General features: G+C 48.9%; 1 pseudogene; it reads left to right on the top strand.

Moving 5' to 3' along the window:
• Positions 1-6,924: 6,924 nt before the first annotated feature.
• LOC139232577 (zinc finger protein 239-like) lies at positions 6,925-7,563 on the top strand (annotated as a pseudogene).
• Positions 7,564-8,174: the final 611 nt, after the last annotated feature.

The raw sequence follows: 8,174 nt of genomic DNA, 5'->3' as shown, positions 1-8,174 counted from the left end.
CTTCCCTAACCATTCCTATGTCATTGGTTCTGACATGGAGCACATTAGCTGGAGCCTCCCTCTCCCTTTCCAGGTTATTTTACAGTCGTTTCGAGATGTACCTTACCCTGGCACTGGGGGCAACACACCCTTCGGGGCTCTCGATCCTGAATGCAAATGAATACAATCTATCCTCCTAATGATAGAATCTCCTATAACTACAATCTTTCCTCTCTGCACCTCCTCCCCTTGAACTCCCCCTCCCTGTTTCATGGTGCCTTTGGCAGCATTCCGGCTGTCCTTCCCACTGTCTTTTTCCTGATCCTCCCAGATATCGAATACTTTATACCTATTGGGCAGGAGCAGAGTCTGTTGACCCTCCTTCACTCCCTCTCCTATGTTCCCCATACCCTGGTTGACTGACAGTCACACTCTCACCTTCCTGCACCTATGCTTTCTTCTGGTCTGTGACTGTACTCGAGTAAATTATACAGTCATTCTTGCACCTCCCTTTTATGTTGGAGTGTCTCTAGCTCGGATTTCAGCTCACCGACTCTGAGATGGACTGGTCGCTGAGACATGAGTCCGGGGATCGGCAGAGACCTGTAAAGGCAGCGAGAGGCAGCGGGAGTTCGTGGTCGCTGAGGTGTGATTCCACGGATCGGCAGAGGCCTATAAAGGCCGCGAGAGGCAGTGGGAGTTCGTGGTCGCTGAGGCCTGAGTCCGGGGATCGGCAAAAGCTTATAAAGGCCGCGAGAGGCAGCGGGTGTTCGTGGTCACTGAGGTGTGAGTCCGGGGATCGGCAAAGGCTTATAAAGGCCACGAGAGGCAGCGGGTGTTCGTGGTCGCTGAGGTGTGAGTCCGGGGATCGGCAGAGGCCTGTAAAGGCCGCGAGAGGCAGCGGGAGTTCGTGGTTGCTGAGGCCTGAGTCCGGGGTCGGCGAGAGGCCTACAAAGGCCGCGAATTCAGCAGTCGGGAGGTGTGTCGCTGAGGCGTGAGTCTGGGGTCGGCGAGAGGCCTATAAAGGCCGCGAGTTCAGCAGTCGGGAGGTGCGTCGCTGAGGCGTGAGTCCGGGGATCAGCAGAGGCCTATAAAGGCCGCGAGTTCAGCAGTCGGGAGGTGCATCGTTGAGGCGTGAGTCCGGGGATCAGCAGAGGCCTGTAAAGGCCGTGAGTTCAGCAGTCGGGAGGTGCGTCACTGAGGCGTGAGTCTGGAGTTGGCGAGAGGCCTATAAAGGCCGTGAGTTCAGCAGTCGGGAGGTGCGTCGCTGAGGCGTGAGTCCGGGGATCAGCAGAGGCCTATAAAGGCCGCGAATTCAGCAGTCGGGAGGTGTGTCGCTGAGGCGAGTCTGGGGTTGGCGAGAGGCCTATAAAGGCCGCGAGTTCAGCAGTCGGGGGGTGCGTCGCTGAGGCGTGAGTCCGGGGATCAGCAGAGGCCTGTAAAGGCCGTGAGTTCAGCAGTCGGGAGGTGCATCGCTGAGGCGTGAGTCCGGGATCAGCAGAGGCCTGTAAAGGCGTGCTTGTGCAGCTACAGGGAGAAGGCAAAAAAGAAGTAGAAAGAAATAGAAAGGTGACGTCGCAGCCAAAGGGGTAAGTGATTGGCTGGTGATTGGTGAGTAGTTTTTCTTTTTTCTTTTCTGTATCAGTAAGTAACTTTTAGCACTGTTGTTGCCAATTTACGTGTATCTAAGGGTTAAGTCATGGCAGGAGAGCTCGGAAATGTGTTATGCTCCTCCTGTACTTTGTGGGAAGTCAGGGACGCTTCTAGTGTCCCCGACGACTACGTGTGCAGGAAGCGTATCCGCCTCCAGCTCCTGATGAACCGCGTTGTGGAACTGGAGCTGTGGGTGGATTCACTCTGGAGCATACACGATGCTGAGAATGACGTGAATAGCACGTTTAGTGAGTTGGTCTTACCGCAGATAAAGGGTACACAACCAGATAGGGAATGGAATACCAACAGGAAGAGCAGTGCAAGGAAGGTAGTGCAGGGATCCCCTGTGGTCATCCCCCTGCAAAACAGATACACCGCTTTGAGTACTGTTGAGGGGGATGACTCATCAGGGGGGAGCAGCAGCAGCCAAGTTCATGGCACTGTGGCTAGCTCTGCTGCACAGGAGGGCAGGAAAAAGAGTGGGAGAGCGATAGTGATAGGGGATTCAATTGTAAAGGGAATAGATGGGCGTTTCTGCGGCCGCAACCGAGACTCCAGGATGGTATGTTGCCTCCCTGGTGCAAGGGTCAAGGATGTCTCAGAGCGGGTGCAGGACATTATGAAAAGGGAGGGTGAACAGCCAGTTGTTCATATAGGTACCAATGACATAGTTAAAAAATGGGATGAGGTCCTACAAGATGAATTTAAGGAGCTAGGAGCTAAATTAAAAAGTAGGACCTCAAAAGTAGTAATCTCAGGATTGCTACCAGTGTCACATGCTAGTCAGAGTAGGAATCGCAGGATAGCTCAGATGAATACGTGGCTTGAGGAGTGGTGTGAAGGGAGGGATTCAAATTCCTGGGACATTGGAACCGGTTCTGGGGGAGGTGGGACCAGTATAAACCGGACGGTCTGCATCTGGGCAGGACCGGAACCAATATACTATGGAGAATGTTTGCTAGTGCTGTTGGGGAGGAGTTAAACTAATATGGCAGGGGGATGGGAACCTATGCAGTGAGACAGAGGGAAATAAAAAGGAGGCAGAAGCAAAATATAGAAAGGAGAATAGTAAAAGTGGAGGGCAGAGAAACCCAAGGCAAAAAACAAAAAGTGCCACATTATAGCAAAATTCTAAAGGGGCAAATTGTGTTAAAAAAAACAAGCCTGTAGGCTCTGTGCCTCAATGCGAGGAGTATTCAGAATAAGGTGGATGAATTAACTGCGCAGATAGCAGTTAACGGATACGATGTGATTGGCATCACGGAGACATGGCTCCAGGGGGACCAAGGCTGGGAACTCAACATCCAAGGGTATTCAGCATTTAGGAAGGATAGACAGAAAGGAAAAGGAGGCGGGGTGGCGTTGCCGGTTAAAGATTAAATCAATGCAATGGTAATGAAGGACATTGGCCTGGATGATGTTGAATCGATATGGGTGGAGCTGCGGAATTCCAAAGGGCAGAAAACGCAAGTGGGTTTTATGTACAGACCACCAAATAGTAGTCGTGAGGTTGGGGACAGCATCAAACAAGAAATAAGGGATGTGTGCAATAAAGGTACAGCAGTAATCATGGGCGACTTTAATCTACACATTGATTGGGCTAACCTAACTGGTAGCAATGCGGTGGAGGAGGATTTCCTGGAGTGTATTCGGGATGGTTTTCTAGACCAATATATCGACGAACCAACCAGGGAGCTGGCCATCATATTGTGTAATGAGAAGGGACTAATTAGCAATCTTGTTGTGCGAGGCCCCTTCGGGAAAAGTGACCATAATATGGTAGAATTCCTTATTAAGATGGAGAGTGACACAGTTAATTCAGAAACTAGGGTCCTGAACTTAAGGAAAGGTAACTTCGACGATATGAGGCATGAATTGGCTAGAACAGACTGGCAAAGGATACTAAAAGGGTTGACGGTGGATAAGCAATGGCAAAACATTTAAGGAACACATGGATGAACTTCAGCAAATGTACATCCCTGTCTGGAGTAAAAATAAAACTGGGAAGGTGGCTCAACCATGGCTAACAAAGGAAATGAAGGATAGTGTTAAAGCCAAGGAAGAGGCATATAAATTGGCTAGAAAAAGCAACAAACTTGAGGACTGGGAGAAATTTAGAATTCAACAGAGGAGGACAAAGTGTTTAATTAAGGGGGGAAAATAGAGTACGAAAGGAAGCTTGCAGGGAATATAAAAAGCTTCTATAAATATGTGGAGAAAAAGATTAGTAAAGACAAACGTAGGTCCCTTGCAGTCGGATTCAGGTGAATTTATAATGGGGAACAAAGAAATGGCAGACCAATTGAACCAATACTTCGGTTCTCTCTTCACGAAGGAAGATACAAATAACCTTCCGAAGATACTAGGGGACAGTGGGTCTCGTGAGAAGGAGGAACTGAAAGATATCCTTATTAGGCGGGAAATTGTGTTCGGGAAATTGATGGGATTGAGGTCGGGAAATCCCCGGGGCCTGATCGTCTGCATCCCAGAGTGCTCAAGGAAGTGGCCCTAGAAATAGTGAATGCATTGGTGATCATTTTCCAACAGTCTATCGACCCATGGACTGGAGGGTAGCTAATATAACACCACTTTTTAAGAAAGGAGGGAGAGAGAAAACGGGTAATTATAGACCGGTTAGCCTGACATCAGTAGTGGGGAAAATGTTGGAATCGATCATGAAGTACGAAATAGCAGCGCATTTGGAACGTGGTGACAGGATCGGATCAAGTCAGCATGGATTTATGAAAGGGAAATCATGCTTGTTGAATCTTCTGGAATTTCTTTGAGGGTGTAACTAGCAGAGTGGACAAAGGAGAACTCGTGGATGTGGTGTATTTGGACTTTCAGAAGGCTTTTGACAAGGTCCTGCACAAGAGATTGCTGTGCAAAATCAAAGCACATGGTATTGGGGGTAATATATTGACGTGGATAGGGAACTGGTTGGCAGACAGGAAGCAGAGAGTCGGGATAAACAGGTCATTTTCAGAATGGCAGGCAGTGACTAGTGGAGTGCCGCAGGGCTTAGTACTGGGACCCCAACTCTTTACAATATACATCAATGATTTGGATGAAGGAATAGAGTGTAATATCTCCAAGTTTGCAGATGACACTAAACTGGGTGGCGGTGTGAGCTATGAGGAGGACGCTAAGAGGCCGCAGGGTGACTTGGACAGGTTAGGTGAGTGGGCAAATGCATGGCAGTTGCAGTATAATGTGGATAAATGTGAGGTTATACATTTTGGGGGCAAAAACACGAAGGCAGAATATTATCTGAATGGCGGCATACTAGGAAAAGGGGAGGTGCAACGAGACCTGGGTGTCATGGTACATCAGTCACTGAAAATGGGCACGCAGGTACAGCAGGTGGTAAAAAAGGCAAATGGTATGTTGGCCTTCATAGCTAGGGGATTTGAATATAGAAGCAGGGTGGTCCTTACTGCAGTTGTACAGGGCCTTAGTGAGGCCTCACCTGGAATATTGTGTTCAGTTTTGGTCTCCTGATCTGAGGAAGGACGTTCTTGCTATTGAGGGAGTGCAGCGAAGGTTCACCAGACTGATTCCAGGGATGGCAGGACTGACATATGAGGAGAGACTGAATCAACTGGTCCTTTATTCACTGGAGTTTAGAAGGATGAGAGGGGATCTCATAGAAACATATAAGATTCTGATGGGACTGGACAGGTTAGATGCAGGAAGAATGTTCCCGATGTTGGGGAAGTCCAGAACCAGGGGACATAGTCTTAGGATAAGAGGTAGGTCATTTAGGACTGAGATGAGGAGGAACTTCTTCACTCAGAGAGTTGTTAACCTGTGGAATTCCCTGCCGCAGAGAGTTGTTGATGCCAGTTCACTGGACATATTCAAGAGGGAGTCAGATATGGCTCTTACGGTTAAGGGGACCAAGGGGTATGGAGAGAAAACAGGAAAGGGGTACTGAGGGATGATCAGCCATGATCTTATTGAATGGCGGTGCAGGCTCAAAGGGCCGAAAGGCCTACTCCAGCACCTATTTTCTATGTTTCTATGTCATGAGGCAGAGACATTTGCTACAGATGAGGCAGTGTGGGATCGTCTCGTTTTTCACAAGCTCCCAGATACTACAATCTCGACACATTGCCTGGTCTTTATCAATGAATGAATCGTTTTATTTTGTTATCTGTAGTTTATTTCTTCAACTGATTAATTAATTTGCTATTTATCACTTTTGAGCATCTTTAAATGCAGTTAGAACTGAGTCATTTACCTCATTTTCTTTTGCCTTGCACTAATAAATCCTTACTAAGTCAAGCTTAACACTAACCACTAAAGAGACTAAATACACAAAGGTATATCGATGTACTTACCGATATACTTATCCTAATTTGCTCGGGTTCCTCTCGGTGTGTTGATCATGACGTCACTTTTTCGTTGTCCTCCAGTGCGATTACCTATTATTTACTGTTGCTCCTGGGTTTAAATTACTGAGCACCTCCCTCTCCCTCAGCATCCAATTTGCGCTCTGTTTAGCAAGCCACTCACTTGCTAAGAAGAATCTCCAGCTCTGTGCTGCACAGCTCCTCCTCTTATTCCCTTCTCCAAAGGTATCTCTGTACTCCTCAGCTATTCCACTCACATTGGTGAACAAAATGGTGCCGGATATTACCCGGGATCCACCGCGTGCTGGAACAGGCCCTATCAACGCTGCAGGGGCCGAGTGCGCAGGCGCGGGGAGGGCTCGGGGCGGGTCCCGCGGCTGCGCAGTGCCGCCAGTCGGGCGATGTAGACGGAGGGCGGAGAGAAGCTTCCGGAGCGGGGAGGAGGTGGCAGGGGAGCGATGGAACCGGCGGGAAGGCTTTATAAAGACCCGCTGTGGGCCTCAGGCCCCGATCAACAACCTCCGGCTCCAGCCTTTGCCCCGAGCGGGGCCCCCGGGGCAGGGGCAGCTGCGGGCTTTCTCCCGGTGACAGGCCGGGGAACGGCCGCCATCTTGCTGGGGCAGGGGCAGCAGGACGCATGCGCGGCCTTTCCCTGGGCCAGGAACCAGGAGGAGAGAATGTTGTGAATTTCTATCCTGGACTCACAGTCAGGGCTTTTGTAAACTGCTGTTCCAGGCTGTGAGAAGGGCAGCATTTACAGACCGCAAACTCAAACCCAACATCACATCCACATCTCACACACTCACTCCATTCATCAGGACCTGAATATCAGCCGCCTTTCAATGTGGAAGGAGAAATGTTTGTCTCTTCTGTCTGTGGGAAAACATTTCAAACATCAGTGTGACTGGAAAACTACCGAGACACACACACCCGAGTGAGAGTGTTCCAGTGCACAGATTGTGGAAAGAGCTTTAACCAGTTACACAGCCTGAAAAAACATCGCACCATTCACAGTGGGGAGAAACCGTACACGTGTTCTGTGTGTGGACCAGGCTTCAACTGATCGTCCAACCTGGAGAGACACAAGGACACCCACACCATGGAGAAACCGTGGAAATGTGAGGACTGTGGGAAGGGATGCAGTTACCCGTCTGAGCTGGAAACTCATCGACGCAGTCACACCGGGGAGAGGCCGTTCATCTGCTCCGTGTGTGGGAAAGGATTCACTCAGTCATCCAGCCTCTATACACATGAGCGAGTTCATACTGGAGAGAGGCTATTCACCTGCATTGCATGTGGGAAGGGATTTAATGCTTTATCAAACCTCCTGACACACCAGCAAGTTCACTCTGATAAGAGACCTTTTAAATGTTCTGACTGTGACGAGAATTTTAAAAGCACAAAGGATCTGCTGACACACCAACGCACTCACACTGGAGAGAGGCCATTCACCCGCTCCGTGTGTGGGAAGGGATTCACTCAGTCATCCCACCTACTGAGACACCGGCAAGTACACAAGTGACTGCAGAGGTTGGATTCTGCTGTTATTGCTGCTGTTAATCACATCCAGGACTGAACCATGTTCATTCCGGCAGTTGGAGTTTTTATCAGCTGATGTTAATAACACCTGTAATGGGGCTGGAGTTCAATATTGTGGATAAATGTCAAATCAGCTTTGCTTCAAAAACACTTTTTATGGATTCTGTGGTGTCTCCATGTTAAGAGGAGACCAATTGATGTCCTGTTACTGACTGCTCCATTTTTGGGCCTTTTCTCCTTCCTTACTCTGGATTGTTTCAGTTCTCATCTAATTGCCCTTCTACCATCCTGGTAGTCCCATGATACAGCAGTATTGGAGTGTTGACCAATCACAGTAATCAGTCGCTATCAATGAGTGTACAACAGACCCAGACATGAGGCGAGGAATACCCCAGGGATGGAGAGCTTTAGGACCCAGAGGACCAAAGTCACCTGTTCCTTCCCAGCATTCTACACTTACCACACGGCACATCTCAAATTACTCTCACACTATGTCCCAAAATGGCATTCTATGAATGAAATTGGACCAATTTCCATTGAATGAATCAACACGAACTGTCTCCCGAGGGAGTCTGTCCCATAGATTGACCACTCTCACTGAAATATTGTTCCCACAGATTGGATTTGAATTTACCCCCTTTAAGCACA

Source organism: Pristiophorus japonicus, chromosome 20 (assembly GCF_044704955.1).
Source record: "Pristiophorus japonicus isolate sPriJap1 chromosome 20, sPriJap1.hap1, whole genome shotgun sequence".
Taxonomy (NCBI): Eukaryota; Metazoa; Chordata; class Chondrichthyes; family Pristiophoridae; genus Pristiophorus; species Pristiophorus japonicus.
Note: the sequence above shows the minus strand (reverse complement) of the source record. Positions and strands in the feature narration are given on the sequence as shown.